We start from the raw sequence: 19,262 nt of genomic DNA on the forward strand, positions 1-19,262 counted from the left end.
CGTAGCCGATCGCACGACCGTCCTCCGTGACGCCTCTGCCCCCTACAACTACTGGGTGTCGAAGCTGGACTCGTGGCCTGAAATCACGCTGTATGCCCTGGAGGTGCTTGCTTGTCCTGCGGCTAGCGTCTTGTCAGAGAGGGTGTTTAGTGCGGCTGGGGGAATCAATATGGATAAGCGTACCCGCCTGTCAACTGACAGTGCCGACAGGCTTACACTCATAAAGATGAACAAAGCCTGGATTTCCCCAGACTTCTCTTCTCCACCAGCGGACAGCAGCGGTACCAAAACAATACGTAGGCTGCACCCGCGGATGAAAGCATCGTTCTCTATCACCATCAAAAACGGGGACCTTTTAGCTTCATCAATCTGTGTATTATATTCATCCTCCTAACCAAAGCGATTAATGGGTTTCACCTGCCCTCTTGGTTGGGCATGGGCAATTTTTCTGAGGTACATTAGTACTGTTGGTACACCAATTTTTTTGGGCCCTTGCCTACAGTGTAATCCTAGTAATTTTTATGGGCTTCGCCTGCACTCATGGTACAGCAAGGTGTGTGGGGTTGGCCTACACTTTTGCTACATAAATGTAACTGGGGCCTTGTCTATACTGCAACTACTGAAATGTGAAAGAGACTGTTATCTCCCTAAACTGCTGCAACGGGAATGTTACTGTGGCCTGTCTTGACTGCTACTACTACTGAAATGGAACTAATACTGTGCTCCCCCTATACTGCTGCTAGTGATATGTTACTGGGGCCTGTCTAGACTGCTACTACTACTGAAATGGAACTAATACTGTCCTCCCCCTATACTGCTGCTTCGGAATTGTTACTGGGGCCTGTCTTGACTGCTACTACTACTGAAATGGAACTAATACTGTGCTCCCCCTATACTGCTGCTTCGGAATTGTTACTGGGGCCTGTCTTGACTGCTACTACTACTGAAATGGAACTAAGACTGTGCTCCCCCTATACTGCTGCTTCGGAATTGTTACTGGGGCCTGTCTGGACTGCTACTACTACTGAAATGGAACTAATACTGTGCTCCCCCTATACTGCTGCTATTGATATGTTACTGGGGCCTGTCCCTAATGCTACTGCTGAAATGTTACTAATTCTGGGCTCTACCTATACCGCTGCTAATGCTATGTCACTGGGTTGTGGAAACGGAGGCTTCTCAAAGACATGATGGTGGCGAGGCCATTTCCCACCAACGCGGTTACTGTTAAGGTACATATTACCACTCTGACTGGGGCATGCACTGTGGGCCGAAGCACACCTGTATTGTATGTGACGTTAGCTTTGCTGAGCAGGGCACTGCAATGGGATACATTAATGTACCGCCGAAGCCCACCTGCATTTAATCTGACATTAGCTTTGCTGTCCAGGGCACTGCAATGGGATATATTTATGTACCGCCGGTGGCTTCCTGGGACCCACCCATGCTGTCGGTTCACACGAAGTTGTAAATGCATGTGTCCACTTCTAAAGAACCCCAGTCTGACTGGGGCATGCAGTGTGGGCCGAAGCCCACCTGCATTAAACCTGACGTTACCTCAGCTGTGATGGGCACTGCAATGGGATATATTTATGTACCGTCGGTGGCTTCCTGGGACCCACCCATGCTGTCGGTCCACACGGAGTTGTAACTGCATGTGTCGACTTCTAAAGAACCCCAGTCTGACTGGGGCATGCAGTGTGGGCTGAAGCCCACCTGCATGAAACCTGATGTTACCTCAGCTGTGATGGGCAATGCAATGGGATATATTTATGTACCGCCGGTGGGTTCCAGGGAGCCACCCATGCTGTGGGTGCACACGGAATTCCCATTGCGGAGTTGTACCTGCCTGTGACTATTTATAAAAAAAACCCGGTCTGACTGGGGCATGCAGACACCTTGACAGAATGAATAGTGTGTGGCACATGGGTTCCCCATTGCTATGCCCACGTGTGCAGCTCCTGATGGAGGTGGCACAGGATTGGATTTCTCATTGCTTCTGTACAGCATTGTGGGCTATCACCCAGCCCCTTTTAAAGAGGGTCGCTGCCTGGCCGTGCCAACCCTCTGCAGTGTGTGCCTGCGGTTTCTCCTCATGGCAGACGCACTTATAAATAGACATGAGGGTGGTGTGGCTATGAGGCCAGCGTGTGGCATGAGTGCAGCTGAAGGCTGCGCAGGGACACTTTGGTGTGCGCTGTGGACACTGGGTCGTGCGGGGGGGTTGGGCAGCATGTTACCCAGGAGAAGTAGCAGTGGAGTGTCATGAAGGCAGCGATTGTGCTTTGTTGGAGGTAGTGTGGTGCTTAGCTAAGGTATGCCTTGCTAATGAGGGTTGTTCAGAAGTGAAAATTGTTGGGGGGGGGGCACTCTTGCCGCTATTGTGGCTTAATAGTGGGACCTGGGAACTTGAGATGCAGCCCAACATGTAGCCCCTCACCTGCCCTATCCGTTTCTGTGTCGTTCCAATCACTTTCTTGAATTGCCCAGATTTTCACAAATGAAAACCTTAGCGAGCATCGGCGATATACAAAAATGCTCGGGTCGCCCATTGACTTCAATGGGGTTCGTTAGTCAAAACGAACCCTCGAGCATAACGAAGTTCGTCTTGAGTAACGAGCACCCGAGCATTTTGGTGCTCGCTCATCTCTATTAGTGATACAATGTAGAGGGTGGTTATTAATGGTACATACTCTGATTGGGTCAGCACTACTAGTGGGGTATCACGGGGGCTGCATTGGACCCTATTCAAACTATGTGAAATAATGAACACAGAGGACACAAGGCTGTTGCCAGAGGATCTGGATAAGTTTGGGGGCAGAAAAGTGGCAAATGAGGTTTAACACTGATAAATGTAAGGTTTTTCACATGGGCAAAGGAAATACATGTCACCATTACACACTAAATGGGAAACCATTGGGGACACCGACATGGGAAAGGACTTGGGGGTTTTATAACTGTAAGCTTAACTGAAGCAACCAGTGTCAGGCAGCTGCTGCTAAGGCAAATAGGATCATGAGGTGCATCAAAAGAGGTCTAGAGGCGCTACTCTCCCACTGCTTTGGAAAGTTCAATCCTGCTCCCCCTCTTCCTCCATCCTCCTCTGTGTTCATACAGGAGCCTCTGAGCACAGAGAGGCAGTTTTATGTAGGGCCAGTAGCACTACAGTAGGAGGCCTCTTCTCCGCAACTTACAATTGGACTGCAGGTTTGAGAGCCAGGAGTGGGAAACAGACAGACAAATTTGAGCTGCAACCATTACTACCATCTTCACCTACATTGACATCTACCCCATATTCCAGCATGTCCCAGGTCAGCTGCGGGAACATAAAAAAATATCACCCCAACCATCCACGAGCACAGAGCCGGAACACAAGCATTGCACAGCTGCTTGCAATCTATGTGATGCACACTGCTAAACCACAACACTAGCTGTCCAGCTGCCATTTCTTTGTCAAAAAAGTCGTTCATGCCCTACACCACCATATGCGTAATAATGTGTTCCTGGCATTAAAGAACACTGTCAATAGCAGGGTGCACCTAACTACGGACACCTGACTTTTGCACCTCCATGGCAGATTCCACTGATTAGCTAACATGCTGGCAATATTTACTTACATATGGCTGAGCATAGGTTTATATCAAAGACCACACTGTCCTCTAGATACTGCTGGTGGTGAATGTAGAACTGCTGCTGCTTTCCTTCTCCTGCTTTCGCCATGTTTCTTCTTCCTCCTGCCAAAAGAAAAAAATGTTCTAAAGCACAAGAAACATCTGTAGCTCTAAAGCCTTTCCTTAGAGAAGGCCCGAGCTCGGCTGTTCTGCTCAGCTAGTAGAATTTGTTCTTTGCAAACTTTTATGTCATTGTTTTTAAAACAATCAGCACAGCTGCTGCCTTGCTCAGTGTAGTTTTTGGTAGCTCTGTAGCTGTTCCTTGGAGGAGGTCCGTGCTTGAGTGTTGTCTTCACCTGGCAGAATTTCTCCTTGTAAAATTTATGACCGTGCTTTTAAAACCAGCAGCGCACCTGCTGTCTTCCTTGGTGCAGTTTTTGATCTAGGAGACCCTGTGTGGGCTTTCTTTTGTTTTCAGTGACACCCATGTGCTATAATTTGACCCCTGCACAGCTGTATACTATTTTGACCAATTTTGGAGGAGCACTGTGGAGGAAAAATTAGTGAGTGTGATTTTTACTTCGTGACTTTTTAATGGCAGTCGGAGCCGGCTGTCCCAATTTACGATGATTTCCGTGAAATCAGCCCAATAATAACACAAACCAATTATTCCACTAATCACTCCTCACTGGTTAATACACAAGTAAAGTATACCAATGTTATACAAGATGCAACATATCTATTAAATTCAGGATGAAAACTATATGAATAATATTAACGCACTGAATGTCCCATATAGAGAAAGTATACAGTTTTTAACTGATTTTGATCCTGATTTTACATTTATCTCAAAAATAAGAATTATGAAATGGGCGTCTATTGCTATCTGCAAGTCCCTTGGCTCCTTGATATGGGAATTAGTTGTGTATATGTGATACTGAAGAAGGATGTTTATGCAGCATAAAGACCATGCTATTCTCCATCCCATGCAAAGGTGCTTGCAGACTTTATATAAGCTCCTCAGGGGAAATTAAGCATTTCTAATCTGATGCTTGTTCTGTCTAACAGCGCTGTTACTGTTGTCAGCATAACAATTAGGAGTCATTTCAGGATCCATGTTCTTGCCTATCAAATAGAGTTCATTCATGTTGTGTAAATGAAACAGTGCCCACCCCATGCAGCCGCGGATCTGGAGCAGACCATTGCACTACATATTTAGGATTAACTTGCCTGTCTCCTCTACTGCTATGATTCATCGGGAGATGAAATAGGGGAATTTGAATAAATTAAAAGACTTCTCTTAAAATCTTTTTGAATGACACATGTGATCAAAGCCCTAATCAAGCAGTCACTTTCCAGATTCATGTTATTAGTAGATATAGAGTGCCAGAAGAATATGCAAGAATGCCATGCTTATATGAAAAATTATGATTCTTTATTGAATAAGCAAAATCATAGAAAAAGGAAATCTAAGCAGACAAAAAGATCACAGAAAGCGTCCATCTACTTCCTGTTATACAGGAGGGCGGGTCGAAGCACCACTACCCATCAACATGTAGACCGCCAACCTGCCCCAAGAGAGGAGCCACCGCACAGGTGAAGGCACTGATGAACAACCACTCACACACCTTCCTTATACTAAGGGGCGGCTGCTTAGGCATATACAGGGTGTGAGGCCACATGGTACGTGTAGTGCACCTAAGCCCCCTTCAGTGTAAGGAGTGGTTTTTCATCAGTACCTTGCACCTGTTAGCAGTCTGGCTGTCTGCATGTTGGGCATGTGGTGTTTTTACCTGCCCCCTTGTATCAGTTAGTATATGGCCGCTTTCTGGGATTTTTTTATTGAATAAACAAATTTAAACATTTAGGCCTCCTGCATGCTGCGATTTTGTGCTGGCTGCACACGGCCATCTTTCATTGAAATCAATGGAAATCGTCCATCCCGTGGCCATACTGCAATCATCATTGCAGAATGGTTGCAGGAGCCGCATCATCGCCATAGCGACGGCGCGGCATCCTCTCAACGGCGCATGTCCCGTCCAGCAGATTCGCAACAGAGGGGAAGACAGCGTAGAGGTAAGCTGGGGTTACCAGCCAGACACCGAGTCGAACTCTGCTGCGGGAACCTCGCATATGGGGTCCGACCCGCCCGTGTGCAGGAGGCCTAAGTCAGATTTGAACCTAAAGCACTGCAAAGCAGCAATGCTAGGAACTGAGCTGCCATAGCTGTCTGTTCTGCTGTGGATGAGAAAAGCAGCCACAAGAATAAACACAAAGAAAATATCAAAAAACTTGCTCGGATTTGAACCTATAACTGTAGCACTACCAAGCAGCAGTGTTAACAGCTGAGCCACCACACTCAGCTGCACTCTTGGTGTTTAGTCCTGATATTGCATTTCTCTCCCAGAACAGAATGGACAACTGTGGTGGCTCAGTTATTAAAGCTGCTGCTTTGCCACATTCCATCCGTGAGCCAACTGAGCCACCTTCATAGAGAAGATGGACATGCGCACACACTTATTTGTAAAACAATTTTCAGTTGGTTACTGCTAAAAATCGGATTGGGATGATTACAATCGCCCAGCTGATTACAACAAGCAATATTAGTTTGTAGGCCTTTTCTTGCCTGTTTGAGAGACTCGGGTCTCTTCCCTAGAGAATGTAAAGAATGTTCAGCTTGGTAACTCTTACTGCACATCGGCTGCAATCATCCGAACGTTGCTTGTTTTACAGAATCTAAAACATAACATAACATTCTGTAAAATTAAACTGAAATCTCTTCTTTTTACAGAGGAAAGCAAGTTGGATTTCGGTGCTTCCTTACCATCTTTTGTAGACATCTAATAAGCTCAAGATTCCAGAAGCAGACTGGTATGTATATTGCTTCAATGATGAAGTGTTACATGAGTGATAAGTGGCCGTGCCACTGTTCATACAGAAGATGGGCATTTTGAAGACCATAGTATAATGCGATTTTATATCATGATGTTCTTACTGGTTGTTGGATAGCAGGTGGCGGTATAGTGATGCAGGATTCAGGATACGATGCAGGATTCAGGATACGATGCAGCAGATGGAGTAACCAAAGTGTACAGAATTTATTGAAACCCGAAAAAATAAAAATTAACAATAATGATTTAGCAATTTGACTTTTACCTTTTGAGTGACAAGGCCCTAACTACTGCAAGCAATTTGTAATAACAGTAATAACTTGTACACTTAACTAATATCGGTAGCGCTTCACAAAATGTCAGATTACGGAGTATATGACACAGCGACACATCCTTCATTTAGGGGTTAACACAATGCAGTCTATCAAAAGGCAGATGACAGTATATCTATGCAATGTCCCTTTAAGGTGTGCTTGATTTTTTAGGCAACCTCCACTTCTCCCCATTTCTTCCGATTAACTCAGTCCATAAACCAAGTCAAGCACCAGAAACTTGCCCAGTGTTCAGTATCCTTAGCATGAGCCCTATCTCTTATAGCAAGCCTGCTGAAGATTTGTCCTTTGCCCTTTCTTCGGTGTGCACACTTAGCAGTTTAATGAGGCTGGCCTCACTTACAGTTTGTTGTGTTAGATTTGCAGCTACTACTGACCCCAGACAAGCCGGGGTCATGAGTGCAGCTCTATACCTTCTCTCCTCAGTCATTGTCAGTGCTGGTTGTTCCTCTGTCCATTCTGGACCAGCATGATCCTGATCCTCCTCTATTTCACTTCCAACAGCACCAGCTTCTATGTCTCTCTTTGTGGCTGAGCTCTCAAGTGCACTGGAAGCACCTGCAGCTCCAGTCACAGTACTCTGCACTCTCCAGGTCTCTTCTGGTAGACAGCAGCCTGAGGATTTTCAATCCAGCAGCACACACCATACAGCTCACACCGCTCCTTTTTTATATTAGGGCATAATACTTCTGAAAATCTCCTAGTGAGCATGCTCAGTTCAGTTTATTGCAGCCATCTTAGTTCTCCTTTGTCAAGCTAAGTACACCCTAGGAAATGCCTCCAGGCCTTTTAGAGGCACCATTCTTCTCTAAGGGGTGATCCCTTACAATGGTGGTTAGTTTGTTAAAAAAAAGGTTAACTGGAAGAAACGGCACACATAAGAGAGAGAAAAGAATATAAGAGCTGCTTCTACACAGACAATAGCAGACCTGATGAGACTCTGCTGCAGCAATACAGTGTGGTACAAAAGTATTCAACCCCCTTGATGATTGTCCTGTTTTGTTGTATTACAACCAGGAATTACAATGGATTTTAATTTTGATGTTATGTAATGGACTAGAAAAACACTCCAAATTGTTACAAGGGAATGAAAAAAATAAATAGATTAATAAAAACTGGAAAGTTGTGACTGCTTATGTATTCACCCCTTTGCCAAGAAACAACTAAGTTCTGGCCCAACCAGCTACTTGAGAAGTCACCTAGTTTAATAAAGTCAAACATCACATGATGTCAGTGTATCAAGAACAAACAGACAAAAATCTCCCGTGCTCAGAAGTCTTAAAGCAGCAAATTGACAGAATCGCCAATGCACTTACTTGAGGGGGGAGGGGGTCTAGGAGTAATCCAAAAGGGGAGACATTTAAGGCTGGGTTCACACAGGGCGGATTCCCGTCGGAAATCTCGCGGTTTGGCCGCAGAAAAAAACGCGAGATTTCCGCCGGGAGAACCGGTTGCCGAAAAACCCATAGTGGCTTTGAAGCGGCCCAGCCGCTCGCTCTTCCATTGCGGCTGGCGCTCCCATAGAGGAGAGCGCGGCCGCAGTGGAAAGAAAAGATAAACAGACATGCTGCATATTTGAAAGCCCCGGCTGCGGCCGCCGCAGCCGCGGTTCCTGCCTGACTTACCACAGCGGATTGGCCGTCCCGTGTGGACGACATTTTTGAGAGATCTCGTCCACATGGCTGGCTAAACCCGAGATTAGCGGCCGCAGGCGGACCTGCCGCGGCAAATCTGCCCTGTGTGAACCCAGCCTAAATGTTCTAGAATAAAATGTGATTGTTTTCAGTAAGAGAAACCAAGTAATCTTGTAGATATGAGACCTTTTAAGGGCTAACAAAAATACATGATGTTATAGCGAGCTCTTAGACCTCTCAGGGACCTTCCTCAGGCATTATGGAACAAATCTAAAGATGTATTTAATAAATACAAATGATCACATGGGAGGGCAGGGAACATGGTGAACTTAGTCTGCACTATATAAATACCAGAGACTGATGGTAAGATGGCACAGACATGTTGGGAACAATAGCATTTAGATAAATTGCAAGGAGGGATAACCATAACCGTAAATAATAAGTCCAGTGACAAGGAGTGTGAAATCTCTTCTCCAGAGCTGCAAACAAGGTAGATGGAACAATACCTCTGCAGCGCCACCTATTGGATAGCAGCATTCCTTCCAATCAATGTATGCGTTTTTACCAAGTTTGTAAAACAATGATTGAGAGTAGCACCCCCTCTGGGTGCTCTCCTTGGGGAGAAATGATGCCATCCCCTAACCCACTCACCCCCAGGCGTCTCTACACACCCTCTGGGTCCTCTCCTTAAGGATGTTGCTCGACCTCCTCCAGCCCTTTCATATTCTCCACTGATGAAAGAATCCTGCTCCTAGGTTCATTCCATTCTTGAGGGTATCAAAAATGTCCATAAATTTATACTACCCAAATTCTTCTGTGAAGCTGTGCCTTGAAGTTGCCCTTCAGTATGATAACTCTCATCTGCTCTATGTTGTGTCCGTGACCAAAAGATTTTTTTGCCACAGGTAATTCAGTTTTTCCCCCTCTAATTGTGTGGGGATGAGATCTCATCTTGGCTCTCATTTTTTGTCCTGTTTCCCCAATATAAAGCCCCCTAACAGGACATTTACTGCACTGGATCAGCTATTCAACATTGAACATGGAACATATGAATGTCCCCAGGATCCTATAGTCCTGCTGTGTGTTAGGGATTTGTATCCTGTTCGTGGTCAGTACATGTGAGCAGGTCTTACAGCTCCTTACCTTACAGGGATAAGTTCCTTTTTGTGTGTCCGATGATTATCCTGATTATCAAGTTGCTCAAATTTGGAGGTTGCCTGTAGCCTAGAAGGGGAAGGTCCAGGAATATGGTCTTCAGACGGTCATCCTTGTGTAGAGTATAATGGAGTTTCTTAGCAGTTTTCCTTAGTACCTCTAGCTGTGGATTGTAGTTCACTACTAGAGGCACAGTCAAATCCCAGACTTTAATCCAATTAGGAATCTGTAGCATGACTTGAAGACTATGGTACACCAACACAACTCATCTGACCAAAAGGATTTGGAGTAGTTTTGTCTGGAAGAATTGGCAAAAAATCCCAGTGTCCAGATGTGTTGAACATATCCCAGGAGGCTTGTGCTCCTTTTGACTTTCGGGGGTGAATGTACATTAGGGTTCTCCATTTTTTTGTCTTAAAATATTTTGCTCCTTCAAAAATAGTACAAAACTAAAAAAAAAATCATCAATTTTTGTCCAAGCTATAATGCGACAAAACAGAACTTTGAGGAGGGTGAATTGTTTTGCAAGGCGTTAATAAACTACTATTCACCTATTAGATTCCTGATCAGTGCCAGTTGAATACCAGAGGTCAAATAACATTTTTGGTGGGTCATATGACTGCCGTGCATTATTATGGATGAACCAGTTCATGGGCTGTACCATTGTACTGTGTAAGTAAGAGTCACTGTAGTTGTATAAGAAAGGTATGGGAGCAGAATTTTAAATCCATGTACAGTATATTAGAAAATTGCACGATTCCTTTTTCTATAACTTAGTCTGTATCAGTAACAGTAAAAACTGCAAAAAGTAGACATGTAGTAACATAATAACATATAGTTTGTAAGGCTGAAGAAAGACATAAGTCTGTGCAGTTAAGCCTATTACCCCCCAATGTTGATCCAGAAAAAGGCAAAAAAAAACAAAAAATGAGGTGGAAGCCAATTATCCCCATTCAAGGGAATAAATTCCTTCCTGACTTAAATCTGGCAATTGGAATAATTCCTGAATCACCGTCCCTTCTGAAGTTATTAATTATTATAACATTGTGTATAATATTAGATTGCTTAAGAAAGGTGTCCAGGTCCCTCTTGAACTCTTTTATGGAATTTGCTATGGCCACGTTCCATAGTCTCACTGCTCTTAAAGTAAAGAACCCCCTTCTATGTTGATGTAGAAACCTTCTCTCCTCTAGATGTAGAGGATGCCCTCTTGTTACAGTCATAGTCCCGAGTATAAAAAGATAATGGGAGAGATCTCTGTATTGTCCCCTGATATATCTATACATATTTATTAGATCACGCCTGAGCCATCTTTTTTCTAAACTAAATAATTCCATTTTTGATACCCTCTCTGGGTATTGTAGTCCACCATTCTATTTATTACTTTAGTTGCCGCCTTTGTACCCGCTCAGGCTCTGATATGTCCTTCTTGAGTACTGGTGTCCAAAACTGTACACAATATTCCATGTGTGGTCTGACCAGTGACTTGTAAAGAGGAAGAACAATGTTCTCGTCATGTGCACCTAGACTCCAAGGTCCTGTTTGCTTTGGCAGCAGCTGCCTGACACTGGTTGCTCTAGTTAAGCTTACAGTTAACTAAAACCCCCAAGTCCTTTTCCATGTCAGTGTTCCCCAGTGGATTTGGGGAACACTGCCACGCAACCTCTCTTCATACATACCCCGCCGCTCCATGACGTACCGGTACGTCATGGAGCGGGAAGGGGTTAAGGTCTCTTCCCAGCAAAGATTTCAAAGCAGACTGAGGTTTCAAGATGTGCTGTTCAAGCTCTGTTGGAGAAACACAAATAAACGTGCAGCATGGAGGACCGTAAATGCAGTGTTTGGCCAAGGAAACCTAATGCAGCAGATGATAGGCGCATCATTTTTTCCTCCCTTTAAAATCAGAAGATGTCCAGCAATGATATCAGCTCAGAACTGGCAGAAACCACTGGGACCTAGGCATACCAACTACTTTTCAGAAAGGTTTGGCCAGAAGTTGTCTTCATGAAAGAATTTTACACAAAAAGCCATTTGTTCGACATGGAATCAAAGTCAAGTGACTCCATTATGCACAAAAATATAGGAGCTGGGATGCAGGAAAATAGCAGCAACTGCTCTGGACTAATTAGTCAAAATTTGAAATACTTGGCTGTAATAGAAGGCAATTTGTTTGCCAATTGTATAACAATGAGTGCCTGCAGGCAGCTGTGAAGCGTGGGAAGAGTGGTGCAGTAATAACTGCCTGCAGGCAGCAGTAAGGCATTGTGGGGTGCGGTACAATAATGAGTATCTGCAGGCAGCAGTGAAGCATGGTGGAGAGCAGTACAATAATGAGTGCCTGCAGGCAGCAGTGAAGCATGGTGGAGAACGGTACAATAATGAGTGCCTGCAGGCAGCAGTGAAGCATGGAGGAGAGCTGTACAATAATGAGTGCCTGCAGGCAGCAGTGAAGCGTGTGGAGAGCAGTAATATAATGAGTGTCTGCAGGCAGCAGTGAAGCGTGTGGAGAGCGGTGCAGTAATAGGTGCCTGCAGGCAGCAGTAAGGCATTGTGGGGTGCGGTACAATAATGAGTGCCTGCAGGCAGCAGTGAAGCATGGTGGAGAGCGGTACAATAATGAGTGCCTGCAGGCAGCAGTGAAGCATGGTGGAGAGCGGTACAATAATGAGTGCCTGCAGGCAGCAGTGAAGCATGGTGGAGAGCGGTACAATAATGAGTGCCTGCAGGCAGCAGTGAAGCATGGTGCAGAGCGGTACAATAATGAGTGCCTGCTGGCAGCAGTGAAGCATGGTGGAGAGCGGTACAATAATGAGTGCCTGCAGGCAGCAGTGAAGCATGGGGAGAGCGGTACAATAATGAGTGTCTGCAGGCAGCAGTGAAGCATGGTGGAAAGCGGTACAATAATGAGTGCCTGCAGGCAGCAGTGAAGCATACGGAGAGCAGTACAATAATGAGTGCCTGCAGGCAGCAGTGAAGCATGGTGGAGAACGGTACAATAATGAGTGCCTGCAGGCAGCAGTGAAGCATGGTGGAGAGCGGTGCAGTAAAAGGTGCCTGCAGGAGGCAGTAAGGCATTGTGGGGTGCAGTACAATAATGAGCATCTGCAGGCAGCAGTGAAGCATGGTGGAGAGCGGTGCAGTAATAAGTGCCTGCAGGCAGCAGTAAGGCATTGTGGGGTGTGGTGCAATAATGAGCATCTGCAGGTAGCAGTGAAGCATGGTGGAGGGCAGTATAATAATGAGTGTCTGCAGGCAGCAGTGAAGCATGGTGGAGAGCGGTGCAGTAATAAGTGCCTGCAGGCAGCAGCGAAGCATGGTGGAGAGCGGTGCAGTAATAACTGCCTGCAGGCAGCAGTAAGGCATTGTGGGGTGTGGTACAATAATGAGTATCTGCAGGTAGCAGTGAAGCATGGTGAAGGGTCCTTTAAGCTTGAGGCTGCATTCCAGTAAGAGCAGTTGGGTATTTGGCCATGACTAATGATATCCTTGATGCTACTAAATACAGGCAGATACTTATTAGAGATGAGCGAGCACCAAAATGCTCGGCTGCTCGTTATTTGGGACGAAATTATCGCGATGCTCGAGGGTTCGTTTCGAGTAACGAACCCCATTGAAGTCAATGGGCGACCCGAGCATTTTTTGTGTACCGCCGATGCTCGCTAAGGTTTTCATTTGTGAAAATCTGGGCAATTCAAGAAAGTAATGGGAACGACACAGCAACGGATAGGGCAAGCGAGGGGCAACATGTTGGGCTGCATCTCAAGTTCCCAGGTCCCACTATTAAGCCACAATAGCTGCAAGAGTGGGCCCACCCCCCTCCCAACAACTTTTACTTCTGAAAAGCCCTCATTAGCAATGCATACCTTAGCTAAGCACCACACTACCTCCAACAAAGCACAATCACTGCCTGCATGACACTACGCTGCCACTTCTCTTGGGTTACATGCTGGCCAAACCCCCCGCACGACCCAGTGTCCACAGCGCACACCAAAGTGTCCCTGCGCAGCCTTCAGCTGCACTCATGCCACACCACCCTCATGTCTATTTATAAGTGCGTCTGCCATGAGGAGGAACCGCAGGCACACACTGCAGAGGGTTGGCACGGCTAGGCAGTGACCCTCTTTAAAAGGGGCGGGGCGATAGCCCACAATGCTGTACAGAAGCAATGAGAAATATAATCCTGTGCCACCGCCATCAGGAGCTGCACACATGGGCATAGCAATGGGGAACCCATGTGCCACACACTATTCATTCTGTCAAGGTGTCTGCATGCCCCAGTCAGACCGCGTTTTTTATAAATAGTCACAGGCAGGTACAACTCCGCAATGGGAATTCCGTGTGCACCCACAGCATGGGTGGCTCCCTGGAACCCACTGGCGGTACATAAATGTATCCCATTGCAGTGCCCATCACAGCTGAGGTAACGTCCGATTAAATGCAGGTGGGCTTCGGCCCACACTGCATGCCCCAGTCAGACTGGGGTTCTTTAGAAGTGGACACATGCAGTTACAACTTCCTGTGGACCCACAGCATGGGTGGCTCCCTGGAACCCACCGGCGGTACATAAATATATCTCATTGCATTGCCCATCACAGCTGAGGTAATGTCATGTTTAATGCAGGTGGGCTTTGGCCCACACTGCATGCCCCAGTCAGACTGGGGTTCTTTAGAAGTAGACACATGCAGTTACAACTCCATGTGGACCCACAGCATGGGTGGCTCCCTGGAACCCACCGGCGGTACATAAATATATCCCATTGCAAAGCCCAACACAGCTGAGGTAACGTCAGCTTTTATGCAGGTGGGCAAAAAATTAATTGGATTACACTGTAGGCGAGGGCCCCAAAAAATTGGTGTACCAACAGTACTAATGTACCTCAGAAAAATTACCCATGCCCAACCAAGAGGGCTGGTGAAACCCATTAATTGCTTTGGTTAATGTGGCTTAATTTGTAACTAGGCCTGGAGGCAGCCCAGTTAACATAAAAATTGGTTCAGGTGAAAGTTTCAACGCTTTAATGAGCATTGAAACGTATAAAAATTGTTTACAAAAATTATATGACTGAGCCTTGTGGGCCTAAGAAAAATTGCCCGTTCGGCGTGATTACGTCAGGTTTCAGGAGGAGGAGCAGGAGGAGGAGGATGAATATTATACACAGATTGATGAAGCTAAAAGGTCCACGTTTTTGATGGTGATAGAGAACGATGCTTTCATCCGCGGGTGCAGCCTACGTATTGCTTAGGTATCGCTGCTGTCCGCTGGTGGAGAAGAGAAGTCTGGGGCAATCCAGGCTTTGTTCATGTTGATGAGTGTTAGCCTGTCGGAACTGTCGGTTGACAGGCGGGTACGCTTATCTGTGATGATTCCCCCAGCCGCACAAAACACCCTCTCTGACAAGACGCTAGCCGCAGGACAAGCAAGCACCTCCAGGGCATACAGCGCGAGTTCAGGCCACGTGTCCAGCTTCAACACCCAGTAGTTGTAGGGGGCAGAGGCGTCACGGAGGACGGTCGTGCGATCGGCTACGTACTCCCTCACCATCCTTTCACAGTGCTCCTGCCGACTCAGCCTTGACTGGGGAGCCGTGACACAGTCTTGCTGGGGAGCCAGAAAGCTGTCAAAGGCCTTAGAGAGTGTTCCCCTGCCTGTGCTGTACATGCTGCCTGATCTCCGCACCTCCCCTGCTACCTGGCCCTCGGAACTGCGCCTTCGGCCACTAGCGCTGTCGGATGGGAATTTTACCATCAGTTTGTCCGCCAGGGTCCTGTGGTATAGCATCACTCTCGAACCCCTTTCCTCTTCAAGTATGAGAGTGGAAAGGTTCTCCTTATACCGTGGGTCGAGCAGTGTGTACACCCAGTAATCCGTAGTGGCCAGAATGCGTGTAACGTGAGGGTCACGAGAAAGGCATCCTAACATGAAGTCAGCCATGTGTGCCAGGGTACCTGTGCGCAACACATGGCTGTCCTCACTAGGAAGATCACTTTCAGGATCCTCCTCCTCCTCCTCAGGCCATAAACGCTGAAAGGATGACAGGCAAGCAGCATGGGTACCCTCAGCAGTGGGCCAAGCTGTCTCTTACCCCTCCTCCTCATCCTCCCCATGCTCCTCCTCCTCCTCCTCAACGCGCTGAGATATAGACAGGAGGGTGCTCTGACTATCCAGCGACATACTGTCTTCCCCCGCCTCTGTTTCCGAGTGCAAAGCGTCTGCCTTTATGCTTTGCAGGGAACTTCTCAAGAGGCATAGCAGAGGAATGGTGACGCTAATGATTGCAGCATCGCCGCTCACCATCTGGGTAGACTCCTCAAAGTTTCCAAGGACCTGGCAGATGTCTGCCAACCAGGCCCACTCTTCTGTAAAGAATTGAGGAGGCTGACTCCCACTGCGCCGCCCATGTTGGAGTTGGTATTCCACTATAGCGCTACGCTGCTCATAGAGCCTGGCCAACATGTGGAGCGTAGAGTTCCACCGTGTGGGCACATCGCACAACAGTCGGTGCACTGGCAGATGAAACCGATGTTGCAGGGTGTGCAGGGTGGCTGCGTCCGTGTGGGACTTGTGGAAATGTGCGCAGAGCCGGCGCACCTTTCCGAGCAGGTCTGACAAGCGTGGGTAGCTTTTCAGAAAGCGCTGAACCACCAAATTAAAGACATGGGCCAGGCATGGCACGTGCGTGACGCTGCCGAGCTGCAGAGCCGCCACCAGGTTACTGCCGTTGTCACACACGACCATGCCCGGTTGGAGGCTCAGCGGTGCAAGCCAGCGGTCGGTCTGCTCTGTCAGACCCTGCAGCAGTTCGTGGGCCGTGTGCCTCTTATCTCATAAGCTGAGTAGTTTCAGCTGTGCTGCTGTGCCGCGCGACACCGACTGCTGGCGACGTGCTGCTGCTGACACATCTTGATTGCGAGACAGAGGTTGCATAGGAGGAGGGGGAGGAGGAGGGTGGTTTAGTGGAGGAAGCATACACCGCCGCAGATACCACCACTGAGCTGGGGCCCGCAATTCTGGGGGCGGGTAGGACGTGAGCGGTCCCAGGCTCTGACTCTGTCCCAGCCTCCACTAAATTCACCCAATGTGCCGTCAGGGAGATATAGTGGCCCTGCCCGCCTGTGCTTGTCCACGTGTCCGTTGTTAAGTGGACCTTGGCAGTAACCGCGTTGGTGAGGGCGCATACAATGTTGCGGGAGATGTGGTCGTGCAGGGCTGGGACGGCACATCGGGAAAAGTAGTGGCGACTGGGAACTGAGTAGCGCGGGGCCGCCGCCGCCATCATACTTTTGAAAGCCTCCATTTCCACAACCCTATACGGCAGCATCTCCAGGCTGATAAATTTGGCTATGTGCACGTTTAACGCTTGAGCGTGCGGGTGCGTGGCGGCGTATTTGCGCTTGCGCTCCAACACTTGCGCTAGTGACGGCTGGACGGTGCGCTGAGAGACATTGGTGGATGGGGCCGAGGACAGCGGAGGTGAGGGTGTTGGTACAGGCCAGGAGACGGTAGTGTCTGTGCCCTGAGAGGGGGGTTGGATCTCAGTGGCAGGTTGGGGCACAGGGGGAGAGGCAGCGGTGCAAACCGGAGGCAGTGAACGGCCTTCGTCCCACCTTGTGGGGTGCTTGGCCATCATATGTCTGCGCATGCTGGTGGTGGTGAGGCTGGTGGTGGTGGCTCCCCGGCTGATCTTGGCGCGACAAAGGTTGCACACCACTGTTCGTCGGTCGTCTGCACTCTCAGTGAAAAACTGCCAGACCTTTGAGCACCTCGGCCTCTGCAGGGTGGCATGGCGCGAGGGGGTGCTTTGGGAAACAGTTGGTGGATTATTCGGTCTGGCCCTGCCTTTACCCCTGGACATCGCACTGGCTCTTGCAACCTGCCCTGCTGCTGCCCTTGGCCCTGCTGCTGCCCTTGCCTCCCCCTCTGAAGACCTGTCCTCAGTAGGCGTAGCAAACCAGGTGGGGTCAGTCACCTCATCGTCCTGCTGCTCTTCCTCCGAATCCTCTGTGCACTCCGCCCTCGGACTTACTGCCCTTACTAGTACCTCACTGATAGACAACTGTGTCTCATCGTCATCGTCCTCCTCACCCACTGAAAGGTCTTGAGACAGTTGCCGGAAGTCCCCAGCCTCATCCCCAGTACCCCGGGAACTTTCCAAAGGTTGGGCATCGGTCACGACAAACTCCTCCAGTGGGAGAGGATTCGGAACCCTTGCTGCCCATTCTGGGCAGGGGCCCGGGAACAGTTCCTGGGAGTCTGCCTTCTCCTCAGAATGTGTCATTGTAAAGGAGTGAGGAGGCTGGGAGGAAGGAGGAGCAGCAACCAGAGGACTCAGAGTTGCAGCAGTGGACGGCGCAGAACTCTGGGTGTTCGATAGATTGCTGGATGCACTTTCTGCCATCCACAACAGGACCTGCTCACACTGCTCATTTTCTAATAAAGGTCTACCGCGTGGACCCATTAATTGTGAGATGAATGTGGGGACGCCAGAAACGTGCCTTTCTCCTAATCCCGCAGCAGTCGGCTGCGATACACCTGGATCCGGAGCTCGGCCTGTGCCCACACCCTGACTTGGGCCTCCGTGTTCTCGCCCGCGTCCATGTCCTCTAGGCCTACCCCTACCCCTCAGCATGGTGTATTACCAGTAGTGCAGAAACAGAACGCTGTAATTAAATGTGCCGCTTATTGGCCTGTGGTTGGAGGCTGACTTCTCTTACGGAACGCCAGGAAATAATTTTGCGCAAGCCTGCTGTAACACTTAGCTGGCTGCGTATGAATTAGGAGGACAACTACACCCAGCACAGACCCAGTACACTGAGGACAGTCACAGGCAGCCCAAATAGATTTTTTTTCCAAAATGTTTTTGGAAAGGCCCACTGCCTATATTCAATAAATATATGTCTTCTGTCCCTGCCTCACCACCACTTCTGGCCCTGGAGTATGTATAATTCCTGCAGGGCACAATGCTCTGCACGGCCGATATACAAAAAAAAAAATGTGCAACACTGCAAAAAGCAGCCTCCACACTACTGCACACGGTTAGATGTGGCCCTAAGAAGGACCGTTGGGGTTCTTGAAGCCTAAAATACTCCTAACACTCTCCCTATAGCAGCTCCATCAAGATAGCACTTTCCCTCCTCTATGTCAGAATGCATCTGTGCCGAGCCGCGGGAGGGGCCGATTTTTATACTCGGGTGACACCTGATCTCGCCAGCCACTCACTGCAGGGGGGTGGTATAGGGCTTGAACGTCGCAGGGGGAAGTTGTAATGCCTTCCCTGTCTTTCTATTGGCCAGAAAAGCGCGCTAACGTCTCAGAGATGAAAGTGAAAGTAACTCGAACATTGCGTGGTACTCGTCTCGAGTAACGAGCATCTCAAACACGCTAATACTCGAACTAGTATCAAGCTCATCTCTAATACTTATCCATCATGCAATAGCATCTGAGAGGAGTTTAATTGGCTCTAAATTTATTCTGCATTAGTACTAGGATGCCAGACATATAGACAATGTCATTAAGAATACTCTTCAGTGTAAAGAAGAACAAGGAGTCCTGGAAGTAATGATGTGGCTGCTGTACAGAGCCCTGATATTAACATCAGGGAGTTTGCCTGGATTACATGAAGAGACAGAAGTCTTTGGAAA

The 19,262-nt window shown here is 48.0% G+C and overlaps 1 protein-coding gene across 7 annotated transcripts in view; it reads left to right on the plus strand.

Annotated features, from left to right (window-relative positions):
- Positions 1–19,262, plus strand: part of LOC136578925 (poly(rC)-binding protein 3-like) — a 645,331-nt gene that overhangs the window by 138,525 nt on the left and 487,544 nt on the right. For all 7 annotated transcript variants that reach the window (XM_066579119.1, XM_066579121.1, XM_066579120.1 and 4 more), the window contains exon 2: positions 6,403–6,482. The gene's annotated coding sequence lies outside the window, so the exon portion shown is untranslated. The remainder of the gene's footprint in view (positions 1–6,402; positions 6,483–19,262) is intronic.

This window comes from Eleutherodactylus coqui, chromosome 9, assembly GCF_035609145.1.
Source record: "Eleutherodactylus coqui strain aEleCoq1 chromosome 9, aEleCoq1.hap1, whole genome shotgun sequence".
In the NCBI taxonomy this organism is placed as follows: Eukaryota; Metazoa; Chordata; class Amphibia; order Anura; family Eleutherodactylidae; genus Eleutherodactylus; species Eleutherodactylus coqui.